The sequence below is a fragment of the Dermacentor silvarum genome, chromosome 5 (genome assembly GCF_013339745.2).
Source record: "Dermacentor silvarum isolate Dsil-2018 chromosome 5, BIME_Dsil_1.4, whole genome shotgun sequence".
NCBI lineage: Eukaryota > Metazoa > Arthropoda > Arachnida > Ixodida > Ixodidae > Dermacentor > Dermacentor silvarum.
This window is the reverse complement of record NC_051158.1, coordinates 161779512-161801936: the sequence shown is the minus strand read 5'-3', so window position 1 is coordinate 161801936 and position 22425 is coordinate 161779512. Positions and strand designations below refer to the sequence as shown.

General features: G+C 43.1%; 1 long non-coding RNA gene across 1 annotated transcript; it reads left to right on the top strand.

The window, feature by feature from the left end:
* The first annotated feature begins 555 nt into the window (after window positions 1-555).
* LOC119452646 (uncharacterized) lies at window positions 556-20970 on the top strand. The gene is made up of 3 exons (XR_007466707.1): window positions 556-730; window positions 1954-2146; window positions 20943-20970. It is a non-coding gene; the product is annotated as an uncharacterized LOC119452646 (long non-coding RNA).
* The last annotated feature ends 1455 nt before the right edge of the window (window positions 20971-22425 follow it).

Genomic DNA, 22425 nt, shown 5'->3' with positions numbered 1-22425 from the left:
TGCTGAGTTACAGAGTTGTAAACTTGACAGTGTGGCTTTCTGAAAATTAGCCGATTTTCTACAATTTTTATAAAAAAACTTGACCGCCTAAATTAAGCATTCGCTACCAACAGTGACTATATTTTAAGTTCTTCTTTTAAATGCCACAAACCCCATCAAATTTGGAGCAGTGGTTGCCGAGAAAAACGATTTCTCCTAGCTTTCCCATGTATTCAGATAGGAGCCCTCGTGCTAAAGCTACCAATGCTCGTAAATCGGAGGGGCCAAAGAAACTGAAACAAAATATTTTTTGTGGTGAGTACTTTCTAAATATGATATGCTTTAAATTGTTATATATGAGAAACTAAACAGATATATGTTCGAACTTTGTTGAGTTTTGCAAAGTCCACATTCAAACTCTTCCAGATGGCGCCACAACGGCTCGCCAAACGCGCGCGGTGCGAATACGAAAGTTCGTCAACTGTGAGATACGAGCGCGGGAAACTGCTGCCACTGGGCAAGCTGGTGCCGGCTTGACAGCTCAACGTTTTCCGTTTGTGCTTACGAGGTGGCGTTACTTGAGAGAAGATAATAATACTTTGATGCTCTTCTCACGCCTACAAATGAGGGCGACGTGATAAACAGCACAGCACGCGAAAGGGTACGTGAACGCCAACGAACGGCGTGCCGCCAACAACTGCATGGGCTGTCACTTCAGTGTATTCTTCCCGCCTTTGGAAGAAGCATTTTGGTAAGCTTCTATTTTATTTCTTGTTTGCAAAGTTCATCGCAGGCAAACATTTTTTTTGCTTTTTTTTTTTTAAAGATCGCGTTCGAGTTCGCTATCGCGAGTGTCGCGCCGTGACCAAGGGCATCTGCGATATCTAGAACGCATTACTGTGCTCAATGCGCATGCATGACGTACGACTTGATACTACTAATACGGAATAAGCAGAACTGTAACCGCTATATAGTACAAGAGGAAAAAGACGCGATGAGAATACGCCAGGTTAAAATAAACGAACAAGTCTCGTTTGTGCTCGTTCTTTCGTTTTGCAGCTAGGGCGTGCTCCATGCTCTCTTTTTCGCGTGCAAATGTCCCGGTTTGATGAGATACAGCACGATGAACAGCGCCAACGACAGAGAAAGAACCCCCGGCCCTCCCCCCGGTTCTAGAGCACATGCCAAAGAACATATTTCTGGTGGAGGAAAAATTATCACAACGCCGCAGTAAGCTTCTTGAAATGTTTTGTCTTTTTTGAGCGTGTCGGTATAAGGCCTTTACCCTAGTTTTTGTTTTGAAATTTGACTATATTCGCTCGATGTGTAATGCATTTGTATCCAACCACCGTGGATAGAAAATGAGGCTTTCTACTTCAGATCGTATCAATTTTCTCATAAGTGGTAGCGATTACATGTAATTAGAAATGCATATTAAGGCTTGAAATGCTTGTATTCAACCTTCATATCTTAGAAACAAATTTATATCAGTGTACAACTTGCAAAGTGCACAGTGAGACTTTGTACAAAACTTTTTTTAAAAGAAACTGTAAAGGTATTTTCAATCTCCCTCTATGAACAGCATCATTGTGCATTGTGGAAACTGAACTTGTTTGCTGACACAAACTGACTGATTGAACAGATGTGCAGCCAATTTGAAAGAAACCTTAGCAGAACAAAAAACTGGGTGGGGGGTGATATACACTGAATGTGATTCTAGCACAATATATGTGAGGAGACAAAGGTAACAGTCTGTGTGAGTGTGTTACCTTCGTCTTGTATCACGGCTATCGTGCTACACTACATCGTGTTCTACAATAAATCTGGTACAAGTGGAACAGCTAAACTTGTGCTTAATAGTGATGTTTTAAAGTAATTAACTGGCATCAGAGAAACTTCAACATGTTAATCCGTCGGCCAAAGTGCCTGCATTTTTTACATATTGATTAGAACTGATCATTTTATTTGTTGCAGGACTAAAGCTACCTTGATATGTACAAAACATGGGAGACTACGTGCAGGATTATGAATGGCTACCTGAATGCTGCTTGAAGCAGCGAGCTCTACAGCACCACTCATGCCCCTTTCCATGGGTTGGCAAGAGGAGCAGTGGCACACAACTCTACAGGCACTTGTGCTTTTTATCATCTTTGGAGGAGATGTATTGGTATGCTCTACATATATTTGACTGTGGGTTCCAGCCGGATTTGTGGCATTGTCATTTGATATGCAGGCTGAGCAGTTACCTCTTGAGTGCACATGTAGGTAAAAGATACAAAAAGGAAGATGATTCCTCGAACACCGATGAACCTGTCCTCTACTTATTAATTTTCATTTTCTTGTTATACCTTATTTTTGCTGACCACATAAAGCCCGCAGGCAATGAAGCCAAGGAAAGCATAGATTAAATGAGCTGTGGTTGAAATTGAGATGTAGAAAATAATGAAAAAGGTAAATGAAATTGGACGAAAAGATATCTTGTCGCTGGTGGGGTCTAAACCCACAACCTTCGTATTGTGCATTCGATACATAATTGTGCTACAGCGATGATTATCAATCCGTCATTAACTTGAGTATTCATGTGTACTAGATGTAGCCATGGGAGTGCTAGTCAGCGCCACTCGAAGCCATGGCGGGTGGATGTGGAACCCCCTTATTTGCCTTATGGTGCCACGTAACTCGTGGACTTTGGAGAGAAAGCACATGGCTAATAAATCTTCATATGCTGCCTCATGGCGTCAAGGCTGCCAGATTTGAGACCCTCGCTATGAATTAACGAAAAGGAAAACGGAAGGGCTCGATTTTTTTTAATCACTACCGTATAAAGCCAGCAGGCAATGAAGTTAAGGAAAGCATAGGGGCTAATCAGCTGTGGTTTCAATTGGAATGTAGAGAATACTGAAGAAAAGGGGAAATGAAAGTGGACGAAAAGATAGTTTGTTGCCGATAGGGGAGGGGGGGGGGAACCAAACCCACAGTTGCACAAAGGAGGTTTTGCCAATGTATGATTTGTATGTTAGACAAACTTTTAACAAAAGGCAGCACAAAAAATAATCGGATGGCAGAGTACAAAGAACAAGCGCCAAGGGCACACTGTTTATTCACAGGCATGGGCCACTACATATGTAGAATGTACATGAAACGGAGTGCATACACGAGAACAAGGCTACCACTATGGTGCCTACACGTGGGCATCAAGCAAAATTTTCTGGGTGTTTTAAGGTTATAATGATCGCTGGCACAGTCACTTCTACTTGATATTAAGAAAGCTTCTAAAATCAAATGTGCATTTGTGCTTCTACTTCTGCCAAGAACCTATATCTCATCAAGTCAGGGATGACAAGTGCATGTGTTACAATGCTCACCTACATTAGTCTTTTCCTTCCTTTTTATATTCTGCAAATGTTATCTTGCCCTGTCATTAGTGAAGTGTCCAGTTTGGCTTCTGTAGAGCTTACCACAAGTGGTTATTTGGTACACCATGCCCATGTCACAATTCATGAAGGGTGCTTCATGTCTTGTCACAAGTAGCTCTATTTTCACCCTTAAGTGGGGGAACAAAGTATAGGCAGCTTCTTTGGAACCATCATCATAACTGGGACCCCATACTTGTTGGCAACCTTCTTCAGTGAGTGCGACACTCGGTGTGCATGAGGCAGTATCTCTGGCTACTTCAAACTGCGCATTGTTGGCTTTTGCTGTTTTTAAGTCCCTAAGTTTTTGCAGAAGGAATTCTGAGATCAGGATGATCACTTTGTGATCATCCCGATCACTTTGTGCTTTTCGGCTTTCGAAGGGGAACCTTGTTTACAATGTTTTCACTATGTCAGTGGGTGCCGCAATCTTAAAGGCTAGTCCTTCTCCTCGCCCATTAAAAACATAATCCCTTGTGACAGCCTTGTCAAATATCTGATGTAATGTCACAAAGCACAGGAGCCAGCTGCTATGAGCCTGCCAATCTGAACACAAAAGCTAGTGCGCATCATGTGATTACACATTTTTAGAGCCTACTCGAGGCACATCAAGGGAATAACAGGTTTAACAACATTAATATAGGTTGATTCGTACAGTAGCAAACCTTTCTTTGCTCTTGCTTGGTAACACCAGCAAACATGCTTCATGGTGAAGGTCAAATTATTATCTATGCAGCTTAATTATTGTCAGTGGGTTGATGAAGTTTAGAGTCTGACAAAGTCTTGTCTGGTCGGGAAGAGTCATGGCGAAAAACAAAAACTGACACCGAGCAAGGTGAAGTTATTTAAAAGCTTAATTTTTTGGCTTTCGAACGGGAACCTTGTTTACAATGTTTTCACTATGTGAGTGGGTGCCGCAAGCATAAAGGCTAGTCCTTTTCCTCACCCCATTAAAAACATAAAATGTAATCTACCATATTCTCATGCATCATATTAGTATTAGGTTGTAAATGAATTAGAACATTTATGCGTCTAAAAACCTTGAGAACCACAGCCTTGTCAAATATCTGATGTAATGTCACAAAGCACAGGAGCTTCTTAATACCCCTGCTCCAAAAGCTTAAAGTACAAATGCAACGAAATTTAACTGCCAAATTTGTAATAAATAAGTAGTACTACTGAAGCAATCTTGGCAAAGGTGCGGGGCTGGTAACTGTCTCATTTTCTTTTTGGCAGCCTTTTAATAGTGCCTTAGCAGACGAAGCACGCACTTGGTGGTTAGTGGCTGTGACGCGAGTTTACGTTGCCTCTGGGATTTTTATCACACCGCAGGCAGCTGCAGGTGGTCCCTTCTCATACGCCATGCCAAGGAGTCCTGCAATCCGAGTCATGCATCACTGCCGGTGACTGGTAATGGTGACATTTTTTTCATATTCAGTATCAAGAATGCTTACTTTTCCTAGCCTTTTGTCACTCATCCCCTCGTTTTTCAAATGTTAAAGTGTTGCACGTAGGCTGTTCTGTATTCACACTACTCGAATATTTTTTTTCCACAGCCCCAAGTTTTATTTTAGTTGGACTTTATAAGCACTTCAAAGCAGCAAAAGCCAACAGTGCACAGTTTAAAGCAGCTGGAGGTGCTGCTTCATGTGTACCAATTGTCACACTCACTGCAGAAGGTTGCTGACAAGTATGGGATCCCAGTTGTGCTGTTTGACGTTGCGCTGCTAAGCCTGAGGGCACGGGATGTAAATCTGGCTGTGGTAGCCACATTTCAATGTGGGTGAAATGCAAAAACACCCATGTACCAATTAAGGAACCCCAGGTGGCAACATTAATTTGGAGTCCCTCGTACTGCATGCCTCATAATCATATCGTGGTTTTGGCACGTAAAACCCCAGAACTTATTTTAATTTAACAGTTGGTGCCCTTCGGTTTTCCAATTTTCTCATTTTCTTGCTTACAAAAGCTCTGTTCTCGCTACAAATGGCAAATTCGTGATTACGGAAGCCGAACTTTCAATCTAGCTTACCTCAATATTTTTCTTTAGCGTACCTTTAACATGCATTTATAGCATTGAACCTGAATTATTTTGCATTTATCCATGTTGGACTTGTGCTCAACAGCTGGATGGCATAGATGCAGAGCTACTACTGTGGGCTTCAAGTTGCAAGCTTGTCTTTTCGTTTAGAAGCAAGATCACCTGAACCTGGTTCTCTATTATCAGGTAGACTACTAAGGAAGGCAGACATTACTTGCGTATAGATCTCAGTGATCAGTTAAATTTGTGTTCAGTTTTTGGCCCTCAAAAAGTGAACAGAATTGTATATTGTAGTTGCAGGGCTTGAAGCTAGTAAGTCAAATGCACTTAACCCTTTCCCTGGCAGGTATGTCACTCCTTGTCACTCGCCACGTCTCCAAGTGCATTTCGCTAACTGCTAAATTTCAAAAGCGAACAAGGCTTGTGTGCTTAAAACGTTTCTCAGGTGATCGAAAGATAACCACTTGAAAGGAAATCAAGGCATGGTGCGACGATTGCGCCGTGGCACTGTGCAGTGTTTCTTGCTTAGAAGTCTTTGCAATCATTGAAGCCAAGTTACACGGGCATTCATCAAAGTGATAGTATTGCTGTTGTAGACCAAAGAACACATCTTTTCAGCTAACCTTACAATTTCGCAGCTGCGCAGCAATGTCTTTATTAGCACTGCGATTAAGCAAACTATCAGTTTATTTTTCTTGTAATATTTTTTTCAAACCTTCTTCCAAAATGAATATTTTAAGCAGCATATTTTATGCTCTTTATTTTGGTTTATGTTTCTTCGAATGACTAAAACATTTGGTATATACTTGGGTCCTTTTTCCAGAGTGTGTTTGGTATTACAAGGGTAAACAGATAGCGAGCCAAGCTGGTGTTGAAATGATCATCATCAGCCTATATTTATGTCCACTGCCGGACGAAGGCGTCTCCCTGTGATCTCCGATTACCCTTGTCTGCGCTAGCTGATTCCAACTTGCGCTTGCAAATTTCCTAACTTCATCACCCTACCTAGTTTTCTGCCGTCCTCGACTGCGCTTCAATTCTCTTGATATCCATTCTGTAACTCTAATGGTCCACCGGTTATCCATCCTACGCATTACATGGCTGGTCCAGCTCCATTTTTTCCTCTTAATGTCAACTAGAATATCGGCTATCCCCATTTGCTCTCTGATCCACACCGCTCTCTTCCTGTCTCTTAACGTTAGGCCTAACATTTTTCGTTCCATCGCTCTTTGTGCGGTCCTTAACTTGTTCTCGAGCTTCTTTGTTAACCTCCAAGTTTCTGCCACATATTTTATCACCGGTAGAATGCAATGATTGTACACTTTTTGTTTCAACGACAGTGGTAAGCTCCCAATCAGGATTTGGTAATGTCTGCTGTATGCACTCCAACCCAATTTTATTCTGTAAATTTCTTTCTTATGATCAGGGCCCCCTGTGAGTAACTAGCCTAGATAAACATACTCCTTTACAGACTCTAAACATGCATTAGCATTCCTGGTCGTTTTCAACTAGTGCTTTCCAGAAATGCATGAGAAAGGCTCTTGAAACATTTTTAACTGAAACAGTAAAGTAAATTGTGGCATATTTTGGGGACAGATATCTTGACAGCATAATAGGAAGAAAAACGGAATGCTGACCAAAATGGTGTTTAAAAATTCTTAAACGTTTCGGCTTCCACGCGGAAGCCTTGTTCACTGAGCTGAGAGGCAAAGAACCTTCAACTTAAATCCCGTCCATAATCGCTTCAGGCATCTTGGCTATCTTGGAAGGAGATTGCTGTCGTTTCGATTAAGTGTGTGTGCTGTGGTTCAGATAGTCAGAGATTCCAGATACTGTCGCTTCGTCCAGCTTTCTTGGGCGATGACTGAAGCTTGGCTCCAGTTGAAATCGTGTTGCTTGGTTTCTGCATGTTCAGCGAGTGCACTGGAAGGGACTTTTTTGCTTTTTCACATCGCTCATGTGCTCCTTCAGGCACCGCTCAAAATTGCTACTTTCACCAACGTAGACATAATTGCAGTCCACTCACGGTATCTTATTTACAACGCCAGGGAACTTTCTTTTCTGAGTTGGTCCTTGACGTTGACATGTCGTGACGTAACTTGCGGCGAGGAACATGGGCAGCTGGCACATTATATTTACGCAGGACATGTGCCAAAGCTTCGCTGATGCTGGGAACATATAGAATGGCGGTGTGACATTGGCCGGGGGCATCATGCGATTCCGTAGGACGCGACGCTCTTTTTTCTGAAAAAGCGATAAAATGTTTCGGGTAGCTGCACGCACCGAGCTCGCGTCGAATGCAGGTCAAATCGGAGCCCGAGTGTTCTGACTTACTACAAATTCTTTAGGCTCTTTGTATTAACGATAATGCTGTGGACCACTTGTGGCACACAGTGTTTACAGAAGTGAAATGAAGATACCGCCCTGTGTGCGTGTCCTTCCTATGAACTTCCTGGGAGATAACCACTATCTATTCCGTTCTACCAATATGTCTAGAAAAGGTAGCCGGCCAGAGTCCTCCTTTTCACAGTGAAATTTATGGCACCCTCAGTGCTATTTAGGCGATCCGTGAAGGCAGCCAGGGTTTCTTTTTTAGGATGCAAAAGCAATCGTCAATGTAGCAGAAGAAAACTTTCATGGAGGATGAAAAGAAGCCAAGGCCCGACTTTCCACGGAAACCATAGCAAAATTTGCAGTGGTTACAGAAATTGATGTGCCCATAAGGGTTCCGTGCACTTACTTTTAAGTGACACTGCAGAAATTGAAGTATTTTTCAAGCAAAATTCGAGTAATCATGCGAGACCCTGTACTTCAGTTGCCATACGTTCACATAGCTTCGCATCAGCCAGAAGGGCAGCTTTGCATGTGTCCACCACAAGGGCCGCAGAAACATAAGTGAAAAGGGAAACCACGTCAAAAGACACCATGACTTCATTATCATTCACTGTGAGGGGGTGTACCTTGTCAATAAAGTCTTGCGAGTTGCGAATAAACGTGGGGCCACTCCCAACAAGTTGAGCACACACATGGTAAAGGTAACTGGACAGTTTGCAGAGAGGGGAACGTGTGAAATCCACAATGGGCAGCATCAGAGTACCTGACTTGTGGATTTTCAGAAGAAAACATAGTGCCGGAGCTGATCCGTTGTGGCAAAGCAGCAAATAGTAAATGTGTTCTTGCAGCATGTCGGCTAGAAGCTTTTCCAAATACAGTTCCACCTTAAGTGTGGGGTCATGATTGAGGACGGTTTAGGTGCTTTTATCTTGAACAAGGTCCAACATTTTACTGATGTAGTCATTGGTGTTTATAGTAACAGTGGCACTACCCTTGTCGGCTGGCAATATCACTATGTTGCTATTTCTGTGGAGACTTAATGGCGTTTCGCTGCTCAGGCAACAAGGCGGAAGGTGGCTTACGCGGTAGTTTGGTGAGAACGCTAATCACACGAGTACAGGCATCTTCACGCTCGGAATGATCGATGAGACCAATGGCATGCTCCACGACACAAACAACTTTTATTTTTGGGTCAGGTGCAGAACTCGTGTTGAAGTTCAGTCCAAGTTCAAGAACACTTAGTGCCAGCTGGCTAGGTGCGTATGAAGACAAGTTGCACACTGCTGATTTGACCCGATTCGACATGGTGCTCCTGTGGCATGGCATGAGACGTACCAGTTTGTTTCGGTGTGTAGTTTCAAAGCGGCAGGACTGAAGATGAGCCTTGAAGTTGGCGTGTAGCTGGATGCTGGCGAAAACACCAGGGCACTGGTGCTCAAGGAGACGACGAGCAAAGGACAAATGATTCTAGAAGTCTCTGATGGTTGCTTTGCAGTCCAAGATCCTTACTTGAAGTAATAAGCGCTCAGCTTTCGAGACAACTTTGTGTCTGAAAGTCGTGTCGACGGGTCTGAGCACGTGTCGTGACTGTGGGATCAGGCCTTGGGTTTTGCATGTTAGATTGAAGTTCAGGTGAGCCTTGAACTTAGTGTGCAAAACCCAAGGCCTGATCCCAAAGTCACTACGCCTGCTCAGACCCGTTGACACAGCTTTCGGACACAAAGTTGTCGCGAACGTTGCGCACTTATTACTTCAAGTAAGGATCTTGGACTGCAAAGCAACCATTAGAGACTTCCAGAATCATCTGTTCTTTGCTCGCCGACGCCTTGAGCACCAGTTCCCTGATGTATTCACCAGCATTCAGCTACATGCCAACTTCAAGGCTCATCTTCAGTCCTGTCACTGTGAAACGATGTACCGAAACAAACTGGCACGTCTCATGCCGCACCACAGGAGCACCATGTCGAATCGGGTCAAGTCAGCGGTGTGTGACTTGTTTCACACGCACCTAGCCAGCTCGAGCTAGGCGGTCTCGAACTTGGACTGAACTTCAACACGAGTTCTGCACCTGACCCAAAAATAAATGTTATTTGTGCCGTGGAGCATGCCATTGGCCTCGTCGATCACTCCGAGCGCCTACACCATCCTCAATCATGAGCCCACACTTAAGGTGGAACGGTATTTGGAAAAGCTTCTAGCCGACATGCCGTAAGAACACAAGTCATTTATTATTCGCTGCTTTGCCACAACGGCTCAGCTCCGGCACTATGTTTTCTTCCAAAAATCCACAAGTCAGGTTCTCCGATGCTGCCCATTGTGGATTTCATGCGTTCCCCCCTCTGCAAACTGTTCGGTTACCTTCACCGTGCATGTGCTCCACTTGTTGTGAGTGGCCCCACATTTATTCGCAACTCACAGGACTTCAGTGACAAGGTACGGGACACCTCACGGTGGATGATGATGAAGTCATGGTGTCTTTTGATGTGGTTTCCATCAAAGTTCACTGGAAGAACCCGCACACAGGGCGGTATCTTCATTTCACTTCTGTAAACCCTGTGTGCCAGAAGTGGTCCGTGGCATTCTCATTAATACAAAGAGCCCAAAGGATTTGTTGTAAGCCGGAAGACTAGGACTCCGATTTGACCTGCATTCGACGCGAGCTCGGCGTGTGCAGCTTCACGAAAATTTTTATTGCTTCCTCAGATAAAGAACCTCGCATCCTACGGAACCACGTGATGCCCCCGTGCAGCGTCGCACCGCCATTCATATGTTCTTAGCATCAGCGAAGCTTTGGCACGTGTCCTGTGTAAATATAGTGTGCAAGTCGCCCATGTTTCCAGCGGCAAGTTACGTCACGAGCTTGTCAACGTCAAGGACAAACTAAGAAAAGAAATGTTCCCTGGCGTTGAATATAAGAGCACCGAGTGCAAATATGTCTGCATTGGTGAAAGTGGCAGTTTTGAGCGGCGCCTGAAGGAGCACATGAGCGATGTAAAAATGAAAAAAGTCACTTCCATTGCACTCGCTGAACACGGAGAAACCAAGCAACACGATTTCAACTGGGGCCAAGCTTTAGTCATTGCCCAAGAAAAGAACCTGGTGAAGCGACAGTGACTGGAATCTCTGACCATCCAAACCACAGCACGCACGCCTAATCGAAACGATGGCAATCTCCCGCCAACATATGCAAGATGCCTGAAGCGATTATTGATGCAGATTTAAGCGGAAGGCTTTTTGCTTCTCAGCTTGGTGAACAAGGCTTTCGTGTCAAAGCTGAAATGTTAAGAATTTTTAGACAAGAACATTTTGGTTGGCGTTCTGTTTTTTTCCTCCTATTATGCAGTTACTTCCCAACCAGAGGGGATTTCGTCGAACTCTTGATTGCAGATATCTTGACACTTGAGCTAATTTTAAATTCTGCTTAGCCGATGTGTTTGACTTCACTTCTGCCCAGCTGCAATTCCACAATTGCAACAAATGCCCTAATGTACATAATTAGAATGTTATTGTTTTGAAGTTTGGGAAATATGTTTGAAACAGTGAATTTGTCATATTTGACAAGCAATGTCATCTTCCAGTAACCCACCTGAACAAGTAGAATTGCCCTATATGCCACAAACGTATAAGGTGCAACAAACTTTTATGTTCATGTTACAGCTCAAGTTGCATTACCGGCATTGTTTGTGTTTATAAAATTACAATGGATAACATAGCACGGCTTCTGCTTAAGCTTCTTGGTCAGACACACTGGTAGACATATAATGGCACGAAGTAATCAGCGCAAAGAAACACATCGACAGCACTGGCATTAAGTACCAACTGATTTTATTCATGAAGGCAGGCGAGCATTTAAAACCCCAATCGCTCTTTTTGTGGCAGTAACGAGTCTCACTTGTCCAGGGAATTTTCGCCTACTGAGTGCCATGGACAAGTGGCAATGTTTTCATCATTTTGTTGTGAAGACTGTGTTAATAAGAGACACCAATTTTGCAGTAAACAGATGTTTTGAGGTCACAGTGGGAGGAAACGAAGCAGAAGTCTGGCTTGTTTAAAAGTAGCAGTGCAAAGTGAGGTGGCTGCAGTGACGAAGGTCGCCTGTTCAATGCCGGAATTCATGTTTTTGGATCTGAAGTAAAGAATTGGAGCCACCCGCCGTGGTTGCTCAGAGGCTATGGTGTTGGGCTGCTGAGCACGAGGTCGCGAGATCGAATCCCGGCCACGGCGGCCGCATTTCGATGGGGGCGAAATGCGAAAACACCCGTGTACTTAGATTTAGGTGCACGTTAAAGAACCCCAGGTGGTCCACATTTCCGGAGTCCCCCACTACGGCGTGCCTCATAATCAGAACTGGTTTTGGCACGTAAAACCCCATAATTTAATTTTATTTTTTTAAGAATTGGAGCTAGAAAGCTCTAATGTGTCATGGTTGGAGCATCAACATTGTACTAACAATTGCAAAGAAAATTTGAGCCCCTGGCGACCTGTTTAAAAAAAAAAGCTTTTTTGCTTACACCTTTGCGATTGTCTTTCCATGCAGCGCTAGCAATAACACATTTCATGGGGGATAACAAAAGCATGGTTGACTTCTGTTCCAAAACAAACATGTCATTTCTTTTTAGAGCACTTACCTGCGATTTATCACTCAAATTGTGACAGGTGCTTATTTTGTATCCTTACTGTTCTGAGCTCAATTTTATTTTCAGAAAACCACAGAAATTTCCCAATTTTTTTAAGAGTGATTCATTGTGAAGAGCTTTCATTACTGCAATATCAGCTGTTCATTTATTATTTTGTGCTGTCCTTTACTAGCTATCAACAATTTTTTCATGTTTTTAAATTGCAAATAGGCAAGAACACCAAAACAGTCTATATAGGTATTAAATGTAACAATATGGAGCATGATATTGCTATGGACCAGTAGTTACGATAACAAAGAGGCCAGTGGTGTGAAGAGAACGATTGGAGGCTAGCACAGGCTGTTGCCTTTTGGTCAAGTGCAGATTATTCACGTGTAAATATACTTGAATGTATCTTGTCGTCTGTGTCTTCCCACATAACATAATAAGTCGAGATGGACATTCCTTGTCTTTGTCACGGAAGCTCTGCAGTGGTTGGTACGTTGAGCCTTCCATCATGGCTCCCTGAGACAACAGCTCGACTCAACTGGTTCTGACACCAGCTGCCACTTCGATGACCTGCATCGCACTCCACTCCCCGTGACTCTGGCATATTCTTGGGAACAGATGGGAAAGACGCGGAGGACTGGATCAGACTGCACGAACGAGGCACCAATAATCGGTGGGACCCTACTGTCATGCTTGCCAACGTAGTATTTTACTTTGTTGGCACACCTAGAGTATGGTTACGGACACACGAAGATGAGCTCACCAGTTGAGATATGCTTAAACAAAAATTTTGAGACTTGTTCGGCAACCCTCACAGTCACCAACTTACCACGAAGAAGGCGTTATCCAGCCGTGTGCTGACGTCAAGAAAGCCGTATGTCACATGGATTCAACAAGTCCTGGCTCTGTGCCGCAAAGTTGACGCACGCAACTGAACCAGACATGGTTTCACACATTCTAAAAGTTAGCGTCGATGACACCTTCAACTTTTTCGTCTTCAACAACGAGGCGACGGTGGATGCAGCCATCAAAGAGTGCTGCTGGCTGAAACCCGCAAAAAGCCGCCATGTCAACCAACAGTTTGCCCGTCTATCAAGCACCTCGGCGACATCTTCCTGTGCCGACGCTCCCCGTCCCATCAACACTGGCGATGTTTCCCGGAACCTCCGGCGAGAAATTGAAGCTGCCTATCCAGCTGCCTTCGAATCCAGCTCCGCCAACAAACCTGCAGTCACGGTTTCCCTGATTCAGGCAGTTGTATGCCAAGAAGATAACTTGAGTTTGGCCTAATTTGTATTTACTGCATGTTACCACCAGTGTCATCGTTTCGTGCTTCTCTTTCTCTGTCTTTGTCCTTGATTAGCGGTCAACACGTCATGCTTTATGCCACGAGTTCGCCAACAAGGGTCTTCACTCTGCCTGCTCGGCCCATCGCCCTGATGCCTGCTCGAATTCTTCGATCCCGCCCCGTTCCACATCTTATTACCCAGCACCTACACCAAACATGTTATGTGGGAAGACGCAGATGAGAAGCTATATACAAGTATATTTACAAATGAATATGCCGCACTTGACCAAAAGGGAACTTCCATTCACGCTAGCCTCCAATCGTCATCTTCACATCACTGGCTTCTTCATCATCATAAATACTGCTCCGTAGGAATACCGTGCTTCATGTAAACTTTCTGTGCCCTTGCCTATTTGCAACTTAAATACATGAAAGTATAGTTGACAGCTAGTAAAAGAATACAGAAAATAATAAATGAACAGCAGATATTGCAGTAATAAAACCTTCACAATGAATCACTCATAAAAATTTGGGAAACTTCAGTGGTTTTCTGAAAATAAAATTGAGGACGGAAAGGGTTAATATTATATGGGGCACAAAAATCAGTAGCGAAACAAAATATGCACCTGTCAGAATGTGAGTGATGAATTGCGGGTAAACGTTATAAAAAAAATTGACCTGATTTTATCACAGAGACAGTGATTGTTTGCGGACACTTGTCAATCCCTGTTTGCTAGTGTAAAAAAACCTCAATCATTTCCCTCTCAGTTTTATTATGGCTTTTTGCAACTAACCTTGTGTGCAGGAACATAGGGATGCACTATCAGCTCTTGACATGTGCAGCCATGCGGCTACCGTAGTCATTCTTCATGCAAGTTCTGAGTTCAAATACTTCCTCATTGAAGCATTGATAGTGATTATGATTATACATACTTGTTTCCATCCAGGAGCAAAATCAGTTGGTACCATATTTACACGATTGTAAGGTGACCTATTTCTTTAAATTTGAAAATCTGAAGTGGGGGATCGAAACGAAAGCATGGCACCGCCAATAAGGAGAGAAATGAGTTATCACGGGCGCTACAATATAAATACAATTTTATGTTTTGTCTACAGGTCTACCTGTAGCATTCAGCTATTCTGCGCGTTTGTTCGGAAGGTTTTTTTTCAACATTTTAAGGAGGTTTACAACGCACACAGCACTAATGGTTTTGCTGATAGTTGATGGAAGGGCCGCTGTTCCAATTGCGGCGGCACCGACTCTCGGAATGCCGGTGCTTCCGGGGGAGTATCGATAGTTAATGGAAAAGCAGATGCCGCTCATGTGTTTCTCTTTATAGCTTTACGTTTTACTTGACCGCCGTTCATGTGTTACTTATAAATTTTTGTTATGGAATGTACCCATGGGTATGCCTTTTTTTTCCTAACACATGTGATTTGGGGGGTTGACTTACTTACAATCATGTAAATACGGTAGTTGGGGCCTGCCCTGTTGATATGTGTTTCAATGTCCTTGTCTTTCATGCCATCATACCCTGCATACAATTTCTGAAAGCTGGGAGAGTTGGTTACCTGCATTAGGAAACATGGTTACTACACTATGAGATGAAATACATATGAATGCACAGAACGGGCCCTGCACTTCAACTGGTTTTACAATACAAGTGATTACATAAATGCATGAAAGGCTCACATTTGCGGCAATATTTGACTATGCATGACATATCATATATCACTCATTTTACCTATGATGCATGCATTGGACATATTGTTCAAGTAATCAATATTTCTAGTCAAGATACCAATATGTTTGCTATTGCATTTATTGGCTTCTTGTTTGGAAAAGGACTTATATATCAATGTGCACTTTCAGCTTTAGATTTTTCCGAGTATTTGTGCTGCCACATTTTGTAAATTGTCCCGACCTTGCTAACGCCCTAACCTACACCGAAGGCTCCCTCAGCCTGTCATTGAGGCAGCTTTGAGTGCCTTTAATGCCTTCTTCTGCAGCAAGTGTTACATTGCGCTGACCAGGAGTTGCGTTAATGACAGGCTGCAGGAGCACCGAGCAAGATTTAGGCGTTAACAGCATGTGGATTTCACAAAACATTGTAAAAGATGCCAAAGCATGCCAAAATATGACTGTACATATGTACTTCGAAAATGCAAGGCAGAAAAGTGCAAATTGATGTACTAGACCGTACAAGAAAGCAATAACTGCATTAACACACCTTCCACAAGGTCCTGGAATAGAGAAATTACTTGTTGATGTATGATATGTGTGCATTGTGAGGTTTTATGGTGAATGCTAGGTTTTAATGTGCGTAATCACTGTAGTGAGGTCAGTTGATTTCTAGCAACCATTCTGTGCATTTGGTGTTTTGTCATTCTTAGTACTGTAATCATGTTTCATAAGATTTTACACACATTGCTAAAATAAGGCTTCGGGGCAGTTTGGTCTTATTTTCATCTGCATTCTTGTTTTTGTAATTTCCCTTACCACATTAGCATTTTTCTGGAGCACTGGTGGCATTTCACTGTGCTCTTGCATTTACTTGCCAGATGTCTGTCTTTGAAGAGCCCAAACCACTTATAGCATACGAATTTGTTACAAGCTGAAGGCTATGGGTGACTTGGTAAACATGCTGCTAAATATTTTTTTTCAGTTGAAGCACTTCTGTAAATGTTAGGTTTTGCAGCTATAAAGTGAAGCAGAATTCTTGCATCCGTGTAATCTACATGCCACTTTTTCATTGTCCCTTCTTTTATCTAATTGCCTGCTATGTCAGCATGGCAATGCACATAGCGACATCTTTCACGGGTCTCTGAACCTTTTTAAGCAAATCGTAATATTGCATATTATCTTCTTTCCTAACATTAATAGGTTCCAAATAGCTCCTACAATGCTTTTGTCTTCACATTTTCAGCAGCGATAGCTGAAATTTTCAGTGGGAGGACAGAACTAGCAGTTCACCTGATTTACCACTTTTACAGGCAACAAGTTAACCATAATATAAGTGTCATGCCGATTGCCTAAAAGCTCTTAAGCAATTGTGCACATCTGAAAGTTTATTGAATTGAAGCTAGCTATGAGTGCTGTGTTAATGAGATGGTCGAATGCTCGTGATGGTTTTTTAGGCCAATGTGAAGAAAGCCCCAGTACCCATGTGTTGCTTTACGATGTTGATCTGTATTGATTATTGTTAGTTGGTGAACTGTATGTGCACTGCGAAGATATGCACATTCTGGTGCCCTTCCATAATCCGGTCCCATATAAAACATATTACATGTAAGGAAGTAATAATGAAACGGTCTGTTTAGTCCGCCATTTTAATGAACTTCTTCTTCCTCTGTGCCGCCAGCCCCAGTCTCGGTCGTCTTCTTCCTTATCTTCAGGGAGGTTCCGCTTCAGGCTCTCCACACCCTCCACGGCTTTGATTGTCTCCCCTCCTGGGGTAATATGGAATCACATTTCCAATGGCGCTGGATTCAATCTTCTGCCCTGGTGCTTCGTAATAAATGGCCTTCAGAACGCCTTGTTGTTTTACCGTTTTGGTCACCATGTAGGGGCCGATGAATGGCGACTTCGAGCCGTCCAGTCCTTTGCGTACAAGGACTAAGTGTCCTGGTTCGATGTCTAGAATTTTAGACCCATGTTTACTGTCGTAATATTTTTTCATTGATAGCTTGTACTGCTGCTGTTGGTCTTATGTTTTGGCACATTCTTGTAGAAATATCTTGCCTGCTATTCCCAGACGATGATCCGCGGGTAGCCATGGGCTGGTCCCACAGGCAGCAAAATGGGGTGTGCAACCAAGGCCAGCCGTATAGGAGCGGTTGTGATGCTGGACAGCAGCTTCCAGAGCGCATTTCCAGCCGCCAGGAAAATTTGGATAAAGGGTAATGTATGTCTTCAAATCACAAATGAATCGCTCAGCCAGAACGTTACCCTCAGGAAGGTATGGCGTAGTGAACCGTAGGGTGATCCCCCTTTCCTCTGCCCAAGCTCTTAGCCTTTCGCTTCTGAATGCCGGACCGTTGTCGCTGACAATGACTAATATTCTTAAACATTTCCCGTTGCATAAGGGAAATGACAGCGTTGGAGTCTTCGTTCCCTGGTTTCGCCGCTGCCATCCGTGTACATTGGTCAATAGCAACAAGAAAAGCTTGCGTCTTACGCACTCCTTCCCCTTTCTTTTTAAGCTCGGCAAAGTCGAGGTGCACAACTTCAAATGGCACATTGGAGTACACAGGTATGGTCATTTCTTTTCCTTTAGGCCTATATTTTGCTTTTCGCACTTGGCAATCATGGCAAGTCTTTACATATTCATGTACGTCATTTTTCATATTTCTCCACGTGAAACGTTGCTGTACCTTCATATATGTTCTCCAAAAACCGTCGTGCCCTCCCGATTCGGGACTGTCGTGATAAAGCTTGAAAATCTTCTGGCGATCTGTTTATGGTACCTCGAACTTTCCATCCTTCAACACAATATCTTTGGTGTCTTCCCAAATACTTGCTACATGTAGAGTTTTAATTATTTCAGTCTCCGGAATATGCAATCTTGATAAAGCGTCCGCGTCGGGGAGCTTCTTTCCAGGATGATGAACCACGTCGAACGCGAACTGCTGGATTTCGCTGACCCAACGAGCAATCCTTCCCGTCGGTTGAGTAATGTTGAGCAAATAAGTCAAAGCTTGGTTGTCCGTAAACAAGTTAAAGTGTTGACCTTCGAGGTAAGTGCGAAAATACCGCAATGCCATGACGACGGCCAATGCCTCTTTTTCCGTGGTGTTGTAGTTTATTTCCGATTTGCTGAAGGTGTATGAGTAACCAATCTGGACCCACATCAGCTTCAGGTTGTAGCGGCTGCGCCAAAAATGTAAGGAAGTAATAATGAAACGGTCTGTTTAGTCCGCCATTTTAATGAACTTCTTCCTCTGTGCCGCCAGCCCCAGTCTCGGTCGTCTTCCTTTTCTTCAGGGAGGTTCCGCTTCAGGCTCTCCACATATGGCTCATGGTTTATTGAATTGAAGCAAGCTATGAGTGCTGTGTTAATGAGATGGTCGAATGCTCGTGATGGTTTTTTAGGCCAATGTGAAGAAAGCCCCAGTACCCATGTGTTGCTTTACGATGTTGATCTGTATTGATTATTGTTAGCTGGTGAACTGTATGTGCACTGCGAAGATATGCACATTCTGGTGCCCTTGCATAATCCGGTCACAAATAAAACATATTACATTTATTATCAAGAGCGCATACATTTTATTAGTTTTTGAATGTGTTGTCTTGATTTCATTCATTTTCAGCGTTGCTAGGCATCCTATTACATAATTAAAGAGCTTCCGCTGATGTAAACAGTTAATTAGAAAATTCAGAACCTTTTAATCACTGCAGCTATAGATTCCTTTAATCATAAGCTCTTTTCCTCGCTACAAAATAGGGGTTCCTAAATCTCATTATTGGTTCCTATAAGCCACTCTAGCTTGATGAAAACACTTCAGAAATTGTTCCAAGGTCCATAATTTATTTTTCAGTCAAATCAGAATCGAAGAAACACCCTTTGCAGATGACAAATATTACGGTCCATATCAGTTAATAAAATGTTCTGCAAATTTTCATGGTTATTAAAAAACTTGTTTGTAGCTTTTAGTGTGCCAAGATGTCTTAGGGGTTTGCGAATATCTGAAAGTTTCGGAATAACAAATCGAATAGTGTCCTATTCGCTTCGGTTGTCGAATCGAATAGTCACTATTCATAAATTCGAATATTTTATTACTTTTCGAATATTTCAAAATGTGAACTGCGGCCAATTGAACATAACATTGGAGTAAACGTACGTTAAATTTTCATGCCCATGGGCATAGTATAGACAAAACCTGATAATACGCACAAACCAGGTTACGTCACTTAGGTAGCCATACTTTACAGGCTATACAACGATCATTCGCACTCTGAAGAGTCATGTGCATGTGAAGAAACTACTTGTTTGCTTCCATTGCTGTTTTATGCTTTTAAGAAGCAACACTTCATTATTTACTATACTGATGACAGAAACAGATGATAGTAGTATGCGAACATCGTTTTATATTAATTGTGATAATGGCTGTTCATTATTTGAAAAGTATTCAATTTGGTCTCAAAAATCGCTATTCGCACACCCCTAATGTTTTACCTTAGACCATAAGATAATAATGATGCTCATATGATATGAAATTTTCACAATATTCTGTGTGCAGTCTGCAACTGTAGTGATTGCCTGTCGTTTTTCTTAACTTGAGATAGCCAAAGTACACTTGGTGTTGTGGCATTGGTTAGCCAAGCACTGTCAAATCATTTGTGAGGCATACTTATCAGTCAGCGCGAGAACAACTTGGGACACAGGACGAGTGCTGACAGTTTTTAGGGGCGAAGCTCCTTAGAGTGTGGGTCTGTCCCTCCTCTGTAGTAGTAGTCGTCGTAGTCGTCGTAGTAGGTAGCCACGTCTACTTTTATGAGAAAAAAAAATTCCGAGAGTTGTGGCCGTAGCGGAATCGAACCAGGGACCTCTCGCTTCTGAACGCGTGGCGCTAACCACTACGCCACGAAGCGCACATGGACAGACGCACCTAGATGGCAATAAATACCCAACATTAACGAAAGACTGCGCATTTCTAACGCGTTTGTGCTAGCGCGTTACGGCCCGTGCAAGAAGCTGGTGTAAGACGCCATGGCCTCTCCGCCTTACCCCCGTATTCATAAACGCTGATGGCGTCGGCAAACGCGGTGCACGTTCCGGCATGTGTAAACGGCTGCGTAAGACGCTGTGGCCTCTTCCCCTTAAAGTACTGCACGTTTCTAACGCGTTTGTGCTAGCGTCCCCTTAAGCGGGAGATGGTGCAATTATAATGAAGGGCGCTGTTATAATATAGGAATGACGTCACATATGGCGCGTGTCATTGGTGGAAGTCAATCGTTCGATTTAGTGCGGCGAGACTGGGCGAATTACACGGAAGATTCACGGTTTACCGATGATTCCCTCCGGAGCTTCGCCCACTCATCATCGTTCACCCCGTGGATATGCGGTGTTTTTTTGTTAGCGCTCATCCTGTGTCACTCTACCTCTGTGTTCTCAATTGTTCTCGGGCTGACCAATAAGTGCATCCTTTCCAACTCGCCCATCTTTCTACTTTATTGCAATTTGTGATGCTATGTTTAAATATTCATATGGTATCAGTTTGCAAGTACAGTAGTATATAATCCATTTTTTTTTGTTTTTCAGGGTGCTCCATACCATGCACTGCCATTTGAATACACCAAGGCTTTTCGTGTGGATTCCTTCCCTTTTCAAGGCCACCACTGCTTGCACAGCATCATCAGCCTACCTTCCTTGATCTTCATGTTCCATATGGCAGAAGAAAATACAAAATGCCTACTCTGAAATACATGCTTGGCTCCATGCAGCACTCCCTGCCGTCAGGGTGCTAGAACTTTGTGCAGAGAAAATGTTCGTAATGATGCTGTATGTGTACAGCCTTGGTGGTAAAGTGTTGCCCACTTCGCCTATGAGAGAATTTCACACTTATGGGCACTGTTAAAGGTTCATGTGTTAAATGTTTGACATCCTATAGAAATTTTCATGTTTCAGTGTAAAAGGAAAATTATAGTTGAATTGCTGCTTTTTGTGATATGCAATATACAGCTGAAGGTGATTAGCAGTGGTGAAACAGGTATTGTATGAGGTGGTAAATTGTTTTCAACAGGGGGAGTTGTCTTTGCTAGGGCAACAACTGTTTTCCTTGGCAGCATGTATACAGTTCACTTTTCCCCACTCCAGAGACATCTAGGAGAATAAGCAGGGTTGCATAGAGTACGGTGAGGTAAGTTGAAATGCTCAACATGATGGTTTAGTTGGGAAGGTAAGGTGTGTGGGAGAAATAGGGGAGTTTCGTCAGACCGCTCAGATTGCTGACATTGGTGTTGGTCTTTGTGCCGGTGTTGGTTATATAACGCAAGGCACATTTTGAGGAAAGACTTTTTGAAAAAACTCCTTATATTTGTGCAAATTCGATATGTTCCCCTGGGGCTGCAATAGGTTAGCACCACTGAGGCCACTGGTTATGTGGCCCTGGGGCCACTGCATCGGCATATGCAGGTCTTCAATGAACCTCTTTGACACCAACTTGTGTATGTGCCAATCTTTAATGAACCTCTTTGATGTCAACTAGGGTCAGGTGGCATCGCAACAAGCACCTATGTAGTGACATCTACATATGCATTGTTGTCAGCTGGAGTTGTCTACTAGTCCCCTTGTTGGATTGTTAACCTCAGCCTGAGACATCACCTGCTTGACTACTGTTACATTGTGACCATCTTGCTGTGAACTTTTGTCATGTTCACTATTTGGGTAGTTTGTATTTCAGGTATTGCACATCGCTAAGGAAATTGATTCAGAGTGGGGTGTGCGCCCTTGGCTTCTTTTTTCTTTGCAGCTGCATGTTACATGCGAGCATAGTATGTGGGAGTAAGTTGTTTGTAGATATCAATTCGAAATAGCAGAGGTATTCAAAAGTACTTTGTTTATTTTCCTTCGGGTCATTGCTGCTGTCAGGCCTACTTTGCATCATTCATCGTAGCATGCTCTTTTACTTGCAAAAAGAAGTGTGACCTGTTCAAACAGATACAAGGATTGCCAAATAGCTCATGGTGTTGTCTTGAGCTACTCACTTTTGGTCTTGGCTGCACTTGTAGATTTATAAGTGTAC